Genomic DNA, 21,408 nt, shown 5'->3' on the forward strand with positions numbered 1-21,408 from the left:
CGTGGTGTTGAGCTTGAGGGTGCACAGAAGTCAAGAATTGAGGTTTGGGGACCATCACCTAGATTTCAGAAGATTTATGGAAACTCTGGCCTACTGGCATGGGTACAACATGCTTCCTACCTGCTGAGGGTGAATGTGATACACAGAGCTATGATGGTTTCTAATGAGTGGTAAAATTCACAAAAGTTCCAAGTTATTCATGTCAGGATCATTCTGTGTGCAAAGTTTGATGTATTAATAAATGAAGATCAAGTGGTTTCTTGGTCTGTAATTGCAATTTCAGTTTTTTAAAGTCAGTAGATTTTTTGTACAATTCTATTACAAGTGGCCCAGGTTTCATTTCATCCATCTCCATGAAGTGCTAATAAACATATCTGTAGGCTTGTCGTCTTCGAATTTAAAGAAGAGAGTCTCACCTTTGGTTAATTTTTTAATATACTTCTGCAGCTCAATGTTCATATTAAAATGAACATATGTGTCTTCTTAAAGCCACAGGAGTATCTTGCACAGTACTTAAATCTATGTCATTCAGCTCCTTGATACTCACTTTAATACAGCGTATTTCAGACCAATATTCTCAGTTCTAGTAGTAACACTGCTCTTGGTTCTGATAGCAACTTTGGTAATAAAGTCATGATATGGTTTGACTCTGTGTCTCCACCCAAATCTCATCTTGAATTGTACTCCCATAATTCCCATGTGTTGTGGGAGGGACCCGATGGGAGATAATTGAATCATGGGGGTGGTTCCCCCATACTGTTCTCGTGATGGTGAATAAGTCTCATGAAGTCTGATGATTTTATCAGGAGTTTCTGCTTTTGCATCTTCCTCATTCTCTCTTTGGCTGCTGCCATCTGTGTAAGACAAGGCTTGCTCCTCCTTGCCTTCCGCCATGATTGTGAGGCTTCCTCAGCCACGTGGAATTGTAAGTCCAATTAAACCTCTTTTGTAAATTGCCCAATCTCAGGTATGTCTTTATCAGCAGTGTGAAAACAGACTAATACATGTAATAGAGTACCAGGAACTCTAGCAGGAAAAGAATCAGGAGACCCTGCTCCAGCACCACCCTGTTCTACATCTTCTTCAAATTCCAAACACTGTTTTTCACCAGGTACTAAAGTTCTTTTTGAGGGGACAGGCTGAACGTCAAGTGGAAATTCTTTATTATATGTAAAAATATTCTTTAGGATTAGTGCTAGTTTCTTCAGGTCCTCCAATTTCAGTTCTTCTTGAGACTGTGTTGAGTGTAAAGCTGTACTTCACAATCCCAAGCATGTTGCAACATTGCCTGTGGGTTTCTTTTGTTCTTCTGTGAATTCTCATGTTGAGTTTGGGCCTCTTTTTGTAGAAGTCTTGCTAATATCAGATACCCATCTATCACTTTCACCAGCTGGCTCCAAGAGTCAAAGCTGGTGCCTCTCCTAAAACTGGTTCCCCCAGTGCTGTAGTAGACTCTGGGTCACAAAGGTGACCACTCCTTACCCTGTCCCCTCCTGTTCCTACCCCAGCAAGGCTGGGCTTTCAGGTACCATCCTGGCTGGGCCTGACCCTAATATTGACAGGGTCTGGAGGAACCACTATAGCAAACTCTGCCACCTTCCAAGGAGCCATGCAAGATTATTTGCAACCACTCTTCTCTTGTTTTCCTCTCTCTCTTTCTTGCTTTCTTTTTAGTGTGATTGTGGTATTTATTTGGAATATAGTAGGTTCATTTGTTTCATATTGGTTTCAGTTTTTGATTGTTCCTCCTTCCCATGCTTACTGATTAATCTTACATTTCTAATATGCAGGATAAGTACTTTAAAATCCAAAACTATACAAAAGGAGGAAGGGCTTCAAGATGGCTGACTAGAGGCATCGGGTACTGCCACCTCCACACAGAAGAACCAACATAGTGAGTAGATATCACACTCTGAATAGATCATCTGAGAGAACACTGGAATTCAACAGAGAAGTGACAAGACACACTTCAAGCAAGGAAGAAGGAATTGAAGCAGACTGTTGGGCTGAATCAACTGGGAGCCTAAAGGGGCTCCTCAATGTAGGACAGAGTAAGTGTGCGATCCCAGCAGTCCACGTTCTCACCACAGGCTCCTGCAATCCCAGCCACAGGGAAGACCCTCCACCCAGAGACTAACATAGGGCACTGCCTGAAGGTCGCAGGACGGCATTGCTCCAGAGAGGGCGCTCAAGCTAGATATAACCCCATCCCTAATAGCACAGTGCATACAGAGAGTCTAGTTCCCACCAAAGGGCATCGTGCCTGGGGGCTCAACAGCCCTGCCCCCACACATCCTCCACACATCAACATTCCCTGCCTGCAGCCCCTGCTGTGACTGGCTGATGCTGTTGCAGCCAGGGCTGAAGCATGAGCCATTCCAAAGACCCCACTGACCCCGCTGCCCGCAACAGTGAAGATGCTATGCATTTTCACGTGTCCTGAGGACAAATTCCCCTATCCACAAGACCTGCTACAACAGCCAGGGCCAAAGTCTGAGCAAAGTGTGAGCTCCCCAGCTGACTGCTTAGGGCTGCTGCCACTGAAAACAACCCCACCCCCTGAGTAGCAGGGCTGCAGCACAGCTGCAGCTACCCCCACCCCAGCATTTCACCCTGGTCCTAGGGATCACCCTGCACCTGCCTACCATAGCCCCTGCATGCACCACTGAGGGGCCGTAGGTCAGGTCTGCCTGGCCAGCTCAGTCCCTCCAGTGCCAGAGCATGCTGTCCCATCTGGAGACCTAGGGGCCAATCAGTGCTAAGTTGGATCCACCACTGGTGTCACCTGTGCACTCCTGTCAGGGGCCTGAGGTCAGGCCCACCCAACCTACCACTGCCATCACAGCTGGCACCCACCTGTGTGCACCGCCTGTGATCTGGGGACTGGCTCTCAGCCTATCACAGCCAACACCAGCACCAATGTGGACAGCATGGGAGCCAGAGGTTTGTTCAGCCACACCACACCCACTGCCCAAGGCCTTGAGAACCTGCCCACCACTGCCACTGCTGGCACAGGAGCAGGACACCTGGAGGTCCAAGAACCAGCCCACCTGAACCAGCTAATGCCGGGGTCAGAGTGTGCTGCCCTGGCACCCAAAGGCAGTCTCCCTCAATCTGCCACTGCAAACATGGGCCCCGGGACAGGACCACTTGATGTCCCTGTACCCAGCAAAACTTCAGCACAGCCCATCAAATAAAAGGAATTGGGGCCTGAAAAGACAGCAATACTAAAATCTGAATTGGTCCTGCCAAATAGTTTGATGTTCCAACTTTCCACAGAACAGGGAGACATTACGTATATTCACTAGCAATGAAGCAATAAGAAAAGTGACTAAACTGATCATAAAAGGTCCAAATGAAAGCTTTTCTATAAGAAAAAAATTAGACTAGTGTTATTTCCAGTGTTATCCACATACCCTAAATGCAAACCAACTATCTTGAACTAGAAAGGATAAGAAGAGAATCAACGAAATGGGCAAATGCTGAGCTTTGTTTTTTAAATATCTGAAAAGTTGTTGAGGTTTTCAATTTTACATATGAGTGTGTTGTAAAAATGTGCAGCCTGACTAGCAAGCAATAAAACCATCTTGCCAAGTGGTTTTAAAGGTCAAGCTCATTAGTAATTTAAGAAGAATCTGCATCAAGCTAGAAGACACTGCTTCTTCAAATAAATTACACATGATCTTATAAGTTTGGGTTTTATCGCTTTAATTGAATGTTTGCACCACTTATAATGTCACAGTGTTTAAGATTTAACTTAACAATTGCCATCTGAAACTTCTCACGTTATCCTGTAAGTCTTCTAAGAAGGTTCAAGTGCGTGTGTGTGTGTGTGTGTGTGTGTGTGTGTGCGTTTTTTCTAGATTTTTATTTTAGCAAGTCGCAACAGAACACTATTTGCTTGTTTTAACTTTGATGCAATGACTATTCTGCAATTATGGAGCACTGGATACATACTAGACATCGTATTTCTCACTGGTGTACTAAAATAAATAGGTCGCAATCTTGCACACACAAAATGTACAAGGTAACAAGGGATACAGGGAGGCTCTTAAGAATAAGTTTTCCTACATTGATCTAAATAGCTATCAAATCCATTTTTATCAAGTATCCTAGTTTTTAGAGCGAAATGGGTCCTCAAAACTCATTCTTTCATCTTTTAAAAAAGGAAAGCTTAGGTTGAAGCAGATTATAATTTACCCAAGTGTCCTTATTATCCCAGAACTGGAAATAAATCTCCATCTTCAAGTCTAAAGCTTTTTCTGTTGATAAAATCTTAGAGGCACACTATTTATTATATGGAACCAAACATTAAATGGTTTTTGGTTAGCAGCAAAGCTAACTCCTGAGAATGATTTTTTCATTTTTATGTAAAATATGACTTTAAATAAACATGAACAAAATATTAAGAATTTTGATTTGTCAATAGAATTTTATCATTTCTGCATTTACTAATTCACTAAACTACTTTAAAATAATTTTTAAATAATTTATACTATATAGGTTTTACCTTATGTATATTTGTACTTAATTAATTAGCTTTATACCTCCCAAAAAATGGTAAAAAAAAAAAAGACACATTTGAAGGTTACATCACACATTTAGATAAGGAGTAGAAAAGTAGTGAAACTCAAATGTGCTTACACTTGTATCAATAATTATAAAAGTATTTAACCTGCAGCACAGAAGTTAAGGATATGTTATCTGCTTTAAAGATTAGAGTTTCAAAAATGGGCTCATATCATATTACAGAGCTTTTTTCCTCACTTCATATATTGAATACTACTACTAAAAAATGGTTCTTTTGCTTCTATGGTTTTTATGACGAGAGCTTGTGTATTGGGAGTTTTGTATTTTTGTTTTAATCTATAGCTGTGAAAAGCCACAGAATAAGTCTCTGCAGTACCAAGGGAAATGGCAGGAGACAAAACATTCTTGATCAGTATAAAATGACTACCAGTCTAGACCCTTCAGGTCTCCAGTGCATAGTTTTAATGAAGTGAATATCTAGCAAAATGATACTTTACTTTTAACATCACCATCTATTTGAAATATGTATGTCTATGTCCAAGGAAAGAACTAACAGAGAAGACCTGAATTTAGTTTCCCAAGTAGAGGTTAAATTACTCTTTTAGTAGCAAAGTACAGTCCAGCAACAATTATAGAAAAAAATTCTTTCCCACATAAAAAAAATGCTCAAAGATGTAAAAATATGAAATAATGTTGTTTCCTCTCTTTCCTGAACAATACACTTAAAACAATATAAAGCTCCTGATTCACATGAGGCATTTTCCAGTGCTGGACAGCAAGGTGGATGGTATCTAATGTCAGGGACTCACTGATTCCTTAGGAAATACTCTCTGTTATAGTCAATCATAGTACCAAAAATGGAAGGTTTAAAATTTTGTCATTATTTACTCACTAGTAACTACTTACTGTATACCTATCTACATGCCTGGCATATTTCATTTAGAGTGAAGGTAAGCACTATTTGCTTAATAATGAATATAAGGAAATTGAGACTAACTCCAGAGTGGTTAAGTGAATCGTTTAAGGAGATAAAGCAAGTAAGTGACAAAAAAGATGTTCTTTCTAACTCTGAAATCTGATATCTTTCCTTATGTTTGTTTGCCCAGGCAATCTGAGGTGGTAATACATTTCACTATTGTATGACAAGGAAATCAGTTTTAGGCCTGTCTCTGCCACTACCCAGCTGAGTGACATTAGGGCTGATTACTTAACCTCTTTAAGCCTTCGTTTCCACATTTATTCTGAATCAATATAGCCAGATCTCAGAAAAAGGTCAATTTAACAGAGATTATAGGAAGGCAAGTTTTTAATTAATATAACATGTCATTTCAAATCTGTAGAGAGAATTATCATCATATTCATAGAATATATGTGATTATTTTCAGACCATTGTTTTATAAACCATTTAGAAAGAAAGAGATGTCACCATTAAACTAAACTATGACCAAGTCACTTTCTTTCTGTGATGTAAATTCCTTGATCAGTAGCAACATGATATGGAGCACCACCAAGACTGCGAATAGGGCATTCTGTGAGTTCACAGGTGGTGGTGCAGGCAGGTAAGGCAAATTCATATGCAGAACACATGTTCTTCCCAGTGAGGACAAGTCTGCCTCCTTCATAATGCGAAAGGTCAATGTATTCAGCCACCCATAGGTGGCTGGCTGGTCCCACAAGCAATGGTGCCACCTTAGGGGCTCAATGTTAGTATCTATTTTGGCAGATTAGACACTCAGCAGTAACAGCAGCCAAATCAGACAACAAAGAGATGCCTTGTTGTAGACCTCATGCATAGCCTTCATTGGTGCCACCATGGCCACTATGTCCACGAGCCCATTGAGCAAGCACTGGGGTGGCTGATGAAAGAGGTTAGCTGATACTCTCTGAGTCCTTCATTTTGTCCTTCTAATTAGCAGCCCCATCCTTAGTAAGATGCCCTTTAGTGGTATTCACATCAGACATACCTATCTTCATAGTCTGTGCCACCTCCAAGCCATCCAGCTACATGCCTCCCCCTCAGACTTCCTTTTCACGTGCTTTACAATTCTGTTTCTTCCAAGCTGCTGACCATTCAACCAGACTTAGCAACTGCCCTCAAATTGTTGTAGACACACAGTTGACCCTTTAACAACACAGGAGATAAGGGCAGTGACACTAATGAAAATGTATGTATAACATTTGGCTTTCCCAAAACTTAACTATTACTAGCCTACTGTTGAGGGAAGCCTTACCATTAACATAAACAATGGATTAACACAAACTTTGTGTGTTGCATGTATCATATACTGCGTCCTGACAATAAAGTAAGCTAGAGAAAAGAAAATGTTATTAAGAAAATCATAAGATAAAATATATTTACCGTTTACTAAGTGGAAGCGAACCATCATGAACGTCTTTATTCTCATTACCTTCACATTGAATAAGCTGAGGAGGAGGAAAAGGATTGGTCTTGCTGTCTCAGCGGTGGCAGAGAAGAAAATCCTTGTATATGTGGACTTGCACACTTAAACCTTTGTTGCTTAAGGGTCAATAGTATACTTCTGGCAACTCACTTCAAATTAAGCAACCAAATTTTGCCCACAGGCAAAGTTTTCCTTCACTGCTTTCCTTTACGATCATCTCTGAGTGGGGTTAAAATGCAGCAGTCATCCTCTTTCAGTTCGCATCAATATTTCTTGCAGACCTATCTGTAACTAGGCTTTGAGTTTTTTCTTCTTTAGTCAACTGATCATAAGATACTTCTCGGATGGTGGCCCGGCGCGGTGGCTCACGCCTGTAACCTCAGTGTGTCCGGAATTGGTAGGTTCTTGGTCTCACTGACTTCAAGAATTAAACTGCAAACCCTCGCCGTGAGGGTTACAGTTCTTAAAGATGGTGTGTACGGATCGCCGTGAGGGTTACAGTTCTTACAGATGGTGTGTACGGATCGCCGTGAGGGTTACAGTTCTTAAAGATGGTGTGTACGGATCGCTGTGAGGGTTACAGTTCTTAAAGATGGTGTGTACGGAGTTTGTTCCTTCAGAAGTTCAGATGTGTCTAGAGCTTCTTCCTTCTCGTGGGTTAGTGGTCTCGCTGGCTTCAGGAGTGAAGCTGCAGACCTTGGAGGTGAGTGTTACAGCTCATAAACGCAGCCTGGACCCAAAGCGTGAGAGCATCAGCAACATTTACTGCAAGGAGCAAAAGAACAAAACTCCCACAGCATAGAAAGGAACCCGAGTAGGTTGCCCCTGGCTGGTTCGGGCAGCCTCCTTTTATTCCCTTATCTGGCCCCACCCACATCCTGCTGATTGGCCCATTTTACAGAGAGCTGATTGGTCTATTTTACAGAGAGCTGATCGGTCCGTTTTGACAGAGTGCTGATTGGTGCGTTTACAATCCTTGAGCTAGACGCAGCGTGCTAGACAGAAAAGTTCTTCAAGTCCCCACTAGGTTAGCTAGACACAGGGTTAGCTAGATACAGAGTACCAATTGGTGTATTTACAATCCTTGAGCTAGACACAGAGTACTGATTGGTGTATTTACAAACCTTGAGCTAGACACCCTGTGCTGATTGCTGTATTCTCTAGCTAGACATAAAAGTTCTCCAAGTCCCCACCAGATTAGCTAGATGTAGAGTGCTGATTGGTGCACATACAATCCTCCCGCTAGATATAAAAGTTCTCCAAGTCCCCATCCTGCTCAGGAGCCCAGCTGGCTTCACCTAGTGGATCCTGCACAGGGGCTGCAGACCGAGCTGCCCGCCAGTGCCGAGCCATGCCTGCACTCCTCAGCCCTTGGGCTGTCGATGGGACCAGGCGCCACGGAGCAGGGGGCAGCGTCCGCCCGTGGGGGAGGCTCTGACGGCGCAGGAGCCCACCGCAGGGGGAAGGAGCTGAGACATGGCGGGCTACAGGTCTTGAGCCTTGTCCCGCGGGGAGGCAGCTAAGGCCCAGCGAGAATTTGAGTGCAGCGCTGGCACTGCTGGGGGACACCGTGCAACCTCCGCAGCTGCTGGCCTGGGTGCTAAGCCCCTCACTGCCCTGGACCGTGGGCGCCGGCCGGCAGCTCCGTGTGCCGGACCCGCCAAGCCCCCGCCGGCTCCCGCCGGAACTCATACTAGCCCACGAGCGCCGGCGCAGCCCGGGCTCCCGCCGGCCCCTCTCTCTCCACACCTACCTGCAAGCAGAGGGAGTCAGCTCCGGCCTCAGCCAGCCAAGAGAGGGGCTCCCACAGTGCCCTGACGGGCTGAAGGGCTCCTCAAGCACCGCCAGAGGCCGAGGAGGCGCTGGGAATGATGGCTGCTAGCACATCGTCACCTCTCACCAGCACTTTGGGAGGCTGAGGTGGGTGGATAACCTGAGGTCAGGAGTTCGAGACCAGCCTGGCCAACGCAGTGAAACCCCGTCTCTACTAAAAATACAAAAAACTTGGCTAGGGGTGGTGGTGGGTGCATATAAGGCCAGCTACTTAGGAGGCTGAGGCTGGAGAATCACTTGAACCTGGGAGGGAGAGGTTGCAGTGACTGAGATAGCGCCATTGCGCTCCAGCCTGGGCGACAAGAGTGAAACTCAATCTCAAGAATAAATAAATAAATAAACAAATACACTTCCCAGTTGAATTGAGAGGAGGCAATGCAGCAGAAGTTGGTGATAAAGGAGTCGGAGTCACCCACTCACAACTTATTTGTACCTTCTATACCTGCCTAAGTCAATTGCCTTTTATGCCCTTTCCGCTTGGTGATAAATCACTTATACCCATGTGTATGGCTTGCTAGATAAAATGATATCCACTTCATTACAGGAAACTTAGACTTCATGATCAACGGGTATCACATAAACACTCACTCTCTAGCAAGACCTGAGTAGCTTGTAGGAAGCCTGGAAGGAAACATAGCACAAGGCCCAATAGCAAAACCCAAAAACTGAAACTGATATTAAATATGTGTAATGTTTTAAAGGAATAAACATAACAGGGAAATGAATTATTAACAAAATAATTCCCAGAGCTAAAAAAACAATTATCCGAAGCGAAAAATCCACAAAATGGACTTAGCTGAAGTTTCGATCTGGCTGAATAAATGACTGGTTAACTTAAAGACATTACAATAGAAATGATCCAAACTAAAGCATTCAGAGAAGTACAGTTGTTTTCTTTAAAGAAAAGGGAAGTCTTAAGAAAATGAAAATATGTGAGACAATATCAAGCAGTCCAAAATCTGTTTAATTGGAGATCTAGAAAAGGAAAGAGTAGATAGAAAGTGTATTTTAAAAAATAATTGCCAAAACACATCAAATTTGATGAGAATTTAAACCTAAATTCCACAAATCTGAACAAACCCTAAGCAAAAACATAAAAGAAACACAAATCAACGTACATGATAATTAAAGGGCAAAAAAAAAAAAAAATTATCAAACGACTGTAATAAAGGGAAAAAAATCTGAAAAATTGCCAAAGGAAAAATAATACATTACAAATATGGGAATATAGATACTACTACTACAAACAGAAATATCACAACAAAAATAAGCTAAAAGTATAGGAAAAATATCATGAAAACTTTAAGTACTAGAAGGATACTGTATTAATATCAGACATAGAAAAATTTAGGACAGGGAATATTATCAGAGATTAGGAAAAATGTATATGTCATAATGATAAAGGGGTAAATCCATCAAAGACATAACAACACTTCTAACTATGAATGTATTAAGGGAGCTCCAAACTATATAAAACAGAAACCAACTGATGTGGAAGATCAATTAGACAAGCCCACACTTAACGTAAGGGATTTCAATATATTTTTTAAATAATTGATTGAACAAGTAAATATTGAACAAATAAAGAGAAATCAGCATGGATAGAGAAGAACTTAAAGCTGTCAATCAATTCAACCTAATTGAAATTAATAAAATATATCCAGCAGTGGCAGAATTCTTTTTTTCTCAAATTCATAAGAAACATTCACCAAATCAGACCAAGACATTATAAGAATTTGGAGTTGCAGATGATAAAGAAAAATGTATAGCTTTAAATACTAATTTTAGAAAAGAAGAATGTTTTCAAATCAATTCCAATCAGTACAATAAGGCCAGATGAAATGAAAGTATCTAGATTTAAAAAGAAGTAAAACTGTCTTACTTTGCAGATTACATAATTATGTGTGTAGAAAAATCTTACAGCGCCTACGAAACCACTATTAGAATTAATAAAGCAAACTTAATAAAGGCACATGGTAAAAGATGAATATACAAAAATTATTTCAGTATTACTAGTAATAATCAATTAGAAAATGAAATATGGACAACTTGCAGTAGTATAAATATATAAAATAGTTCGAGAGAAATGCAGGATAAGTGTTTAAGATTGGCAAAACACTGCTCAGAAAAATAAAGTAGTTCCACACAATGTAGACAGGCATGTATATACTTTGAAAGATTCAATTTTTTTTCAAGCTGAGCTATAGATTCAGTGCAATTCTAATCAAAATGTCACGTTTTCCATAGAGATCAACAAATTAATCCTAAAATTTAAACTGAAATGCAAAGGATATAAAATAGCAAAGTAAATTTTAGAAAGGAGAAATAAAATTTGACTCCACTTTAATTTTTTTATTTCCAACTTTTCTTTTAAGTCCAGGGGTACATGAGCAGGATGTGCAGGTTTGTTACCCAGGTAAATGTGTGCCATAGTGGTTTGCTGCACAGATCATCCCATCACCCAGGTATTAATCCCAGCATCCACTAGCTATTTTTCCTGATCCTCTGCATCCTCCCAACCCGCAACCTCTGACAGGTTCCAGTGTGTGTTGTTCCCCTACACCATGTATCCATGTGTTCCCATAATTTAGTTCCTACTTATAAATGAAAACATATGGTATTTGGTTTTCTGTTCCTGTACTATATATGCTGAGGATAATGGTCCCCAGCTCCATCCATGTCCCTGCAAACGGTATGATCTCATTCCTTTTTATGGCTGCAGAGTATTTTTGTGTTGTATATGTACCACATTTTCTTTATCCAGTCTAGTTGGTGAGCATTTAAATTGATTCCATGTCTTTGCTGTCGTGAATAGTGCTGCAGTGAACATATGCATGTGTGTGTCTTTATAATAGAATGTTTATATTCCTTTGAGTATGTATCCAGTAATGGTCTTGCTCAGTAGAATGGTATTTCTGTCTCTAGGTCTTTGAGGAATTGTCACACTGTATTACACAATGATTGAACTAATTTACACTCCCACCAACAGTGTAAAGGCATTCCTATTTCTCCACAGCCTCGCCACCATCTGTTGTTTCTTACCTTTTTAACAATCGCCATTCTGACTGATGTGAGATGGGATCTCATTGTGGTTTTTATTTGCATTTCTCTAATGATCAGTGATGTTGAGCTTTTTAAAATATGTTTGTTGGCTGCATGCATTGGACTCCACTTTTAATGATAAATTTAAAATTACTGTAATCAAGACTGTACGGTGTTTCTAAACGGATACGTGTATAAATCAATAAAATACGGTAATGAGACCAGAAATAGTGAGACATATACGGTCAATTGATTTATTATAAACTTATCAATGCCTTTTTGGAGTTGGGAAATAATAGTATTTTCAACAAATAGTGATCCATATATAGAAAAATAAACATTGACCCTTATCTAACTACATACACAAAAATTAACTCAAAATAAATCATACACCTAAACATAAAAGCTAAAATCCAGAACTTTTAAAGGAACATCTAGGAAAAAATCTTTCAATCTTATAGCAAGCAAAGATTTCTTACCTAGGTAACAAGGACAAAAATCTCCAAAATGATTGATAAAATTAACTGAATCTAATTTTTTAGAAGCTATCCCTCAAAGTACACCAAAAAGAAAATGAAAATGCAAGTTAGGATATAAATATCCTGTGTATACATTTGTATTTTATGGTCATTAGATTAACAGAAAATAAGCATAGAATAAATAAAATTTCCAAAGACAATAGTCAGTTCCATAATAAAAACTAATAAAATTTACAAATCTCTGGTGTGTCTTGAGAAAGAAAGAAAGAGAGAAAGAGAAGGGGCAGAGAGAAAATAAATGAACATTATTAAGCAATAAAAGGACTATAACTCATACACAAACACACTAATAACGTCGAAGTAGACTTTGTAAACATTTTACAACAATAAAATTGAAAACTTAGATGAGATGAACATCTATATATTCTATTTTTGAAAATACATAACTTCAAAAGTCATGGATGTTATGAAAGAGAAAACCTGAATAATTACAACTTATAGAAATATTATCCCAGTGTGTAGAAAAGACTCTACATGCCATTTTTTAGTATAGAATAATCTTAATGCCAAAATCTTTCTCTTAATGTACAGGCACTAAGAAAAAGGAAAGTTGCTTTTCAACCTCAGTCACAAGCATAGATGAAAAATCCTAACAACTGTATAAATTAGCAACCAAATCTAACAATATATAAGCCAGTAATACCTCTTGACCCAAGAATATAAGAACAGGTCGACACCGGAAATTCTATTAATGTACTTCATTCAATTTACATATTTTAAGAAGAAAGGGATATTACATCTTTTGTAGTAAAAACTCCTTTTTATAAATTTTATTGTATAAATTTAGGGTATACAACGTGATGTTATGAGATACACATAGATAACAAAAAATGGTTACTTGAGTGAAGCAAATTAACATATCCATCATTTCACATGGTAGCCTTTTTTCTGTAGAAAAAGCAGCTAAAATCTATTCATTTAGCAAAAATCCGAAATGCAATACAATGTTACTAACCGTAGTTCCTGTACATTAAGTCTCTAGACTTGCTCCTCCTACATATCTGCTATTTTGCATCATTTTCCTACCCAACCACATCCCTGGTAACCACTGCTTTATTCCCTATCTCTGGACATTTGACTTTTTTTTTTAAAGATTCTACATATAAGTGAAATTGTAATATATTTCTTTCTGTGTCTGGCTGTTTTTAGTTAACACAGTGTCCTCCAGGTTCATTCATGGCAAACGGCAGGATTTCAATTTTAAGGCTGAATAATGTTCCATTGTGTGTTTTGTGTGTTTACGTGTGTATCACAGGTTTTTTAAAATTCATCTGACCATTGATGGACACTCAGGTTGTTTCCGTGTCTTGGCTATTGTGACTACTGTTGCAATGAACATGGAAGTGCAGATACATTTAGAAGGCTGTTTCCTTTCCCTTGGGTGTATATCCAGCAGAACGGTTGCTGGGTTATATGGTTGTTGTTCTATTTTTAATTTCTTTAGAAGCCTCTTGATACTATTTGGATGTGTGTGCCCTCCAAATCCCATGTTGAAATTTGATCCCCAGTGTTGGAGGTGGGGCCTGGTGAGAGGTGTTTGGGTCATCGGAGTAGATCCCTCATGAATGTCTTGGTGCTGTCCTCGCAGGAATGAGTGGGTTCTCACTCTATTACTTACCACCAGATTTAATTCTTAAAAAGAACCTGGCACCTCCCCAGCTCTCTTGCTCCCTCTCTTACTATGTGACATGCCTGCTCCCCCTTTGCCTTCTGTGATGAGTAAAATCTTCTTGAAGCCTCACCAGAAGCCAAGCAGATGCTGGTGCTGTGCTTCTTGTATAGCATGAAATGTGAGCTCAATAAACCTCCTTTCTTTTTAAATTACCCAGCAAATTACCCAGCCTCAGATATTTCTTTACAGCAACAAAAAATGGGCCAATACAGAAAATTGGTACTGGGAGTGGGGCATTGATATAAAGATACCTGAAAATGTAGAAAGGCTTTGGAACTGCGTATTAGGCAGAGATTGAAAGAGTTAGGAGGGTTCAAAAGAAGAAAGGAAGATGAGGGACATTTTGGAACTCTTTAGAGACTAGTTAAGTGGTTGTGACCAAAATACTGACAGAAATATAGATAGTGAAGGTCAGGCTGAAGAGGTGTCAGATGGAAATAAGAAACTTATTGGGAACTGGAGCAAAGTTTACCCTTGCTATACCCTAACAAAGAACTTGGCTGCACTGTATTCATGTCCTAGGGCTCTGTGGCAGGCTGAACTTAAGAATAATGACCTAGGGTATCTCATGGAAAAAATTTCTAAGTAGCAAAGCATTCAAGAAGTGGCATGGTTGCTTCTAACAGCCTGTAATCAGATATGGTAGCAAAGGAGGGACTTAAACTTGGAACTTAAAATTAAATGGGAAGCAGACCCTAAAAATTTGGAAAATTACCAATCTGGCTGTGTGGTAGAAAAAGGAAAGAGCATTTTCAGAAGAGGAATACAAGTGGGCTGTGCTGTGGAGCAACCACTTGCTACAGAGATTAGCATTGCTAAAAGGCAGCCAGGTACTAACAGCCAAGACAATGAGAAAGAGGCCTCAAAAGCATTTCAGAAGTCTTCAAGATAGCCCTCCCCATCACAGGCCAAGAGGCCTAGGAGAATGGACTGGATCTGGGGACCAGGCCCAGGGTCCCACTATCCTGTGCCTCTTCAGGATGTTCCCTGCATCTTGGCCGCTACAGCTACAGCCACAGCTCAAATGGCCACCAGTACTGCTTGGGGGCACCACTGAGACTTGGCTGCTTCCATATGGTGTTAAGCCTACAGGTACACAGATGGTACAAGTGAAGGAGGCTTCACTGCTTCTACCTAGATTTCAGAGGACGTATGGGAAAGCCTTAGCAGCTACACAGAAACCTTCCACAACGGCAGAGCCCCAACAGAGAGCCTCTACTAGGGCGGTGCCAAGGGAAAATGTGGAATTAGAGTCCCCACACAGAATTCCCACAGGGAAACTGCCTGTTGAAGTTGTGGGAATGGTGCTGCTGTCCTCCCCGATCCGAGAACGGTAGAGTCACTGGCAACTTGCACCCTCAGCCTGGAAAAGCGGCAGGCACCAGACTCCAACTCATAAATGCAGCCATGTGGACTGAACCCAGCAAAGCCATGGGGGCAGGGCTATCTGAGGTCTTAGGAGCCCACCCCTCACACCAGGATGCAGAACATAGAGTCAAGAAAGATTGTTTTGTAGCTTTAAGGTTTAATTTCTCCCCTGTTGGGTTTCAAACTTGCATGGGAACTATTGCCCCTTTCTTTTGGCTGATATCTTTCTTTTGGAATGGGAACATTTACCCAATGCCTATACCACGATTGTACCTTAGAAGTAAATAACTTGCTTTTAATTTTATAGGCTTATAGGTGAAGGAACTTGCGTTGAGTCTGTCAATGAAAAGAGTCAAACTGTAAAATATTTGAAGAGATTTATTCTGAGCCAAATATGAGTGACCATGGTCTGTGACACAGCCCTCAGGAGTTCCTGAGAATATGTGCTCAAGGTGGCTGGGGTGCAGCTTGGTTCTATATATTTTAGGAAGGCATGAGACATCAATCAAATACATTTAAGAAATACATTGGTTTGGTTTAGAAAGGCGGGACAACTCAAAGCAGGGACTTCCAGGCTACAGGTAAATACAAACATTTTCTGGTTCACAATTGGTTGTGTTTTTCTAAAGACTGGGATCAGTAGAAAGGAATGTTCAGGTTTAAGATCAAGGATTGTGGAGACAAAGTTTTATTATGCAGGGGAAGCTCTTAGATAGCAAACTTTAAAGAGAGCAGGTTGTAAATTGTTTTTCATTGGACTTAAAAGGATGCCTGGCTCTTAGTTGATTATCTCCTGTATCTGGGAAGGAGGAAGAAAAACCAAGGGACAAGGAGATTCTCTATAGAATGTGAATTTTTCCCACAAGAGACTTTGCAGGGCAATTTCAAGGTATGGCAAGGAAACATATTTTGGGGTTAATTTTTTTTTCCTTGTCTCAAAATGTTATGCCAGAGTCAGGTTGAAAAGTAAGTCACGATATATAGGATCAAATAAAACCCATCTGATGAGAACTTATGGCTTGTAGCACATGACTCCCTAGACCTATTCCTAATGGTAGAAATTTATGTAAGATAAAAAATCAGAGCTTAGTCCTCAAGTCTCAGATAAGACTTTGGACTTTGGACTTTTGAGTTGATGCTGGAAGGGATTAAGACATTGGAGGACATTGGGAAGGGATGATTGTATTTTGAATGTGAAAAGGACATGAGACTGGGGGGTCATGGGTAAACTGATATGATTTGAATGTGTGTCCCCTCTAAATCTCATGTTAAAATTCCATTTCAAATGTTGGAGTTGGGCATAGCAAGAAGTATTTGGATCATGGTGGTGGATCCCTCATGAATAGTTTGTTGTTGTCCTCACAGTAATAAGTGAGTTCTGACTCCATTAGTAACCAAGATATCTGATTGTTAAAAAGATCCTGCCATCTCTGCCCTCATCTTGCTCCCTCTCTCACTATGTGATACAGTTACTCCCCCCTTGTCGTATGCCATAAGTAAAAGCTTCCTGAGGCCTTACCAGGAGCCAAGCTGATGCCATGCTTCTTGGACAGCTTGCAGAACCTGGAGCCAAATAAACCTCTCTTCTTTATAAATTAGCCAGCCTCAGGTATTCTTTTACAGCAACACAAAATGGACTAACATACTTCCATACTGTTTTCCATAATGACTGCACCAATCTACACTCCCACTAGTAGTGTACAATGGTTTCTTTTATTTTATACCCTCAACTAATACTTATCTATTGTCTCTTTGATTATAGTCAGCCTAATGGGTGACAGGCAGTATCTCATTGTGGTTTTAATTTGCATTTTCCTGATGATCAGTGAGGTGGTACATATTTTAATATACTTGTGGGCCATTTTTATGTCTTCTTCAGAGAAATGTCTATTCAGGTCCTTTGTCCATTCACTTTTTAATCATTTGTTTGTTCACTTTTTTCAGTTGTAAGAGTTCTTTATAAATGTTAGATATTAATCCCTTATCAGATATATGGCTTGCAAATATTTTTTCCCAATCAGTAGGTTGGCTTTTCATTGTGTTGTTTCTTTTGCTGTACAATATAGTAAAAATTCTTAAGAAAGCAGCAATGGAACATAAGAGCCTTATCCTGATAAAAAGTGACTATACAAAGCCTGAAATATACATTTTATTTGAGGGTGCAAAATTCAAAAGAATTTTTTTAATTTAAGGAATAAGGCAAGTATATGAACTATCACAAGTTCTAATAAATATTATACTGGGGATCTCGGTAGCACATGAAGACCACAAAATAAATAAACATTACAAAATTAGGAAAGGAAAAAATAATGTCATTTTCTGCAAAGGAATCTACATGAGTCAGTATATCCTCAGTCATGTTTCAGTATATCAAATTATCTGGATTAAAATTAATATACAAAAATTAATTGTGTATCTGTATGCCAAGAACAAAGATTTAGAAAATGAAATTTAAAAGTACTATTTATCATAGGTAGCATCAGAAACTAAACTACACAGGAATTTGTCAAACAGAAGATTTCTAGAATTCTACAGAGAAAACCATAAAACTTTATTGACAGACATTTAAGAGAGCCTAAATAAAAGGAGAAATATGCCATGTTTGTGGATTGCAAGTCTCAGTATAATAAAGACATCAGTTCTCCCAAAATTGATCTATAGTTTCAATGCCATCCCAATAAAATCCCAACAGAGTGTTTATGAAGCCTGGCAAGTTGACTTTAAAATTGATATTGTAGATTAAAGGGCTTAAAATTTCCCCCACAAAAAATTTGCAAAAGAACATAATGAGAATTGCCTTAACATATATCAATAATATCTATAAAGCTATAATTAAGCTAGTATAGTATAAGCACAAGGATAAACAATTTGGACGACAGAATAACACCAAAATCTCAGAAACAGATCTACCCACAGATAATGCAATTTGCTTTATCACATAGCTGGAAATCCAGATCTTTGAAGAAATATCTATTTTTCAATAAATGTGGCAGAAATTAGGAATCTACCATAGAACAATATAAAGTTAGGTCCCTACTTACTTCTTATCATACATAAGACTCTATTCCAGTGGAATTAAGGTCTAAGTGTGAAAGGCAAAATTATAAAATTTTACAATAGAAGAAAAATTTCTGTAACTTTGGGAAAGATTTCTTAAACAAGATACAATAGCATATAATGAGGAAGTCACAAAACTTTGAAGCTATAGTTTAGCCATAGTAGCCACTTTGAGTTTGAAACATCACAGGATGAGTAGAGGGCATGGAGTAGAGAAGAGGAAAACAATGGTTATTGTATGGAGGAAAAGTAGGAGCCAAAGGCCAAGAGCTTCAATAATTTCTAAAAACAGTAATCAAATTAGTAGATGATAAAAATAAAGAGTATACGATGGTAGTAGGGTTGCAGGGCATAGCCTCATAAAAGGCTAAGGTTTTGCATACAGGAGGATTAATGGCACCTAAAGGCCATGATGGAATACTGTGAAAATGGCTGCTACTTGGTTCAGTAGTATATGGAATACGGAGTTAATATAAGCCCAAAATTGAGAGTGCAGGCCACCCAGGAGGTTGTGCCTTGAGGAACCATAGGGTTTCCTTTCTACCAAAGGGTTGAAAAGCTCAGAGGAGGACTAAGAAATTAAGTGTATACATTTACAATGAATTGTTTGTTTTAGAGGCTATAGTAATATAAGTTTGGAAGAAAAGCAAAAGTGGGAAGAAAATAAGAACGGAAGACTCACATAATATAAAAATAATTATAGGGTGAGTTGCTTGAGCCTAGGAGGTCAAGCCCAGGAGATGAGCCTTAATCATACCATTACATTCCAGCCTGAGCGACAGAGTAAGACACGGCCTCAAGAAAAAAAAACAAAAAACTATAAGGGAATTCATTGCAGACCTTACATTATTATTACTACTAGCAAAGCTTGACAGGAGGAGAAGCATAGGAGAGTTAATTGACCCAGTTTGTAGCCAGAATCAAATCTCATGTGTGTAGTTTCCTATGGGAAGCTGTCTCATGTGCATCCCACTCCAGCAAATCTGAAATATAACAGGATCAGCAGTGTGAGCAAATGTTCTGAAGTCTCTTCTGCTTCAGGAAGCCAAATAAAATGTTGGAGTGAATTGTTTAGATGTTCTTAAACAGTCACTTCTCAATTGGTGACTCTGAAATGCCAAGGAAAAACAGGCTCTGAAGAGGACCCTGCTCACATCATGAGGCAAAGGGTGCTGTCCATGGAATTTTACCTCAGTTATGCGTGCCTTGGCTTATAAGTGTGGGTCGTTGCCTGGTAGAACCAGAGACAAATCCTTGATGAACCAAAGGATATATTGAGGCAAGACAAGAGGCTAGAAACAAATATTGCATTGTGAGATTTAAAGAGAAGTTTTAAAATAACAGTGATAAGCCTAGGCAACATGGCAAAACCCCATCTCTATGAAAAATACAAAACTTAGCTAGGCATGGTGGTGTTCACCTGTAATCCCAGCTACTCAGGAGGCTGAGGTGGGAGGATGGCTTGAGCCCAGGAGGTCAAGGCTACAGTGAGCTGTGATTGCACCACTGCACTCCAACCTGGGCAACAGAGTGAAACCCTATCTCAAAAACAAAAAAACAAGCAAACAAACAAAACAGTGATAGAGATAGAGATGTCTGCAGAAGAGAACTTTAATGAAGCAGGTGTTTTCATGGTTATTCAAGTGGAGCTGAATGATACTGATTTAATTATTGATATAAGTAATACTGAACTGATGAATGAGGAGTAAATAATTTATGGTTTTTAACATCCAATTACAGTTTTTTTCTATGGTGGCTACTAGAAATCTCTCCTATGCTGTCCGCATTTCAATTCTTGCTGCACTGCTCCCCAGTTTTCATGCTCCTTCCCTCCCTTCCTCCTCACATCCATTCATCACCCATTTCTAAAGCCCTGATTTTCTAGCATATAATCCTCTCTTCCATGGAAAATCCTCCAAGAAATATAATTTATTCTGACCTGACTGCTTCTTAAGAGGAGGAGTCTGAAAGCTTGGAGAATAAAATCATTCATTTTATCCATTTTGTTATCTCTTCCCTCTGAAAAATCTGTTTGCCACCCTGACAAAGTTATCGCATAACTCTATGTCAGATGAACAGGTAAAAATAGGAACCTCAATATTGATTTGAGGCATTTCAGCCTTTTCTCACTGACTACCAAACTCCCCTTTCTTCTTTGCATGATGGTTTAATTCTTTCTCTTAACCCTGTGGATGGGGTGCGTTTGTCCATCTGGCTACAATCATAAAGCTTCTAAAAAAAACTTGCAATTGAGGTAGTTGAAGTGTCCACAAGAGCAAACTCATTATTATTAGAATTCAATTTCAATCCAGCTCCTCCATGTCTATATCATCAGTTTAGAGACAAGGTGGAAGATTCAACCTGTCTTCTTCTTTGTCAGAGTGGTTAGTCCACAAATACCTTCATTACCTCACAAGTGCAATAATGTGAAGATGTCTCAACTCTCAATGTACTTATGGGAACTGGGAATGCCAGAAACTTAATACCCAAGTAGTCATAGTAGTCCCACCTCTTAACAATTCAGTTGCTCTGAACGTGAATTAGAAGGGGTAATCTCTGACTTGAGTGCTGGGCTAGCTCTGGGAATTTTCTCATAGGTGACTGAGCAAATATTTTCTCCCCTACTCTCAGCAGTACCATGTGTGCAAGGAGAAACATCTTTAGCAGTATGAGGGGCACTTGGATCACTTGGAGCTCCCACTCTGCCAGGCATCTCATTCATAGCTTTACTTGTTGATCCATTATTCCTCAGTCCTTGCTTTACCAGCTGAGACTCTGAATTTTTGATAAAGCTTGGCTTTGTTTAGTAACTCGTGACTACAACAAAAGATTACAGTTGATTCTTATTATTTGCAGTAGTTATGTTCTGAAACGTCACCACAATTACTGAATTAGCAAATACTGTACCACTGCTTCTTGAGGAAATACAGTGTTAGGGTCCTACAAGCTTCTGGTCATAACATAT

General features: G+C 39.6%; 1 pseudogene; it reads right to left on the minus strand.

Moving 5' to 3' along the window:
• Positions 1-208: 208 nt before the first annotated feature.
• Positions 209-8,624, minus strand: LOC104655481 (annotated as a pseudogene).
• Between the last annotated feature and the right edge of the window lie 12,784 nt (positions 8,625-21,408).

Source organism: Rhinopithecus roxellana, chromosome 21, assembly GCF_007565055.1.
Source record: "Rhinopithecus roxellana isolate Shanxi Qingling chromosome 21, ASM756505v1, whole genome shotgun sequence".
NCBI classification, from domain to species: Eukaryota; Metazoa; Chordata; class Mammalia; order Primates; family Cercopithecidae; genus Rhinopithecus; species Rhinopithecus roxellana.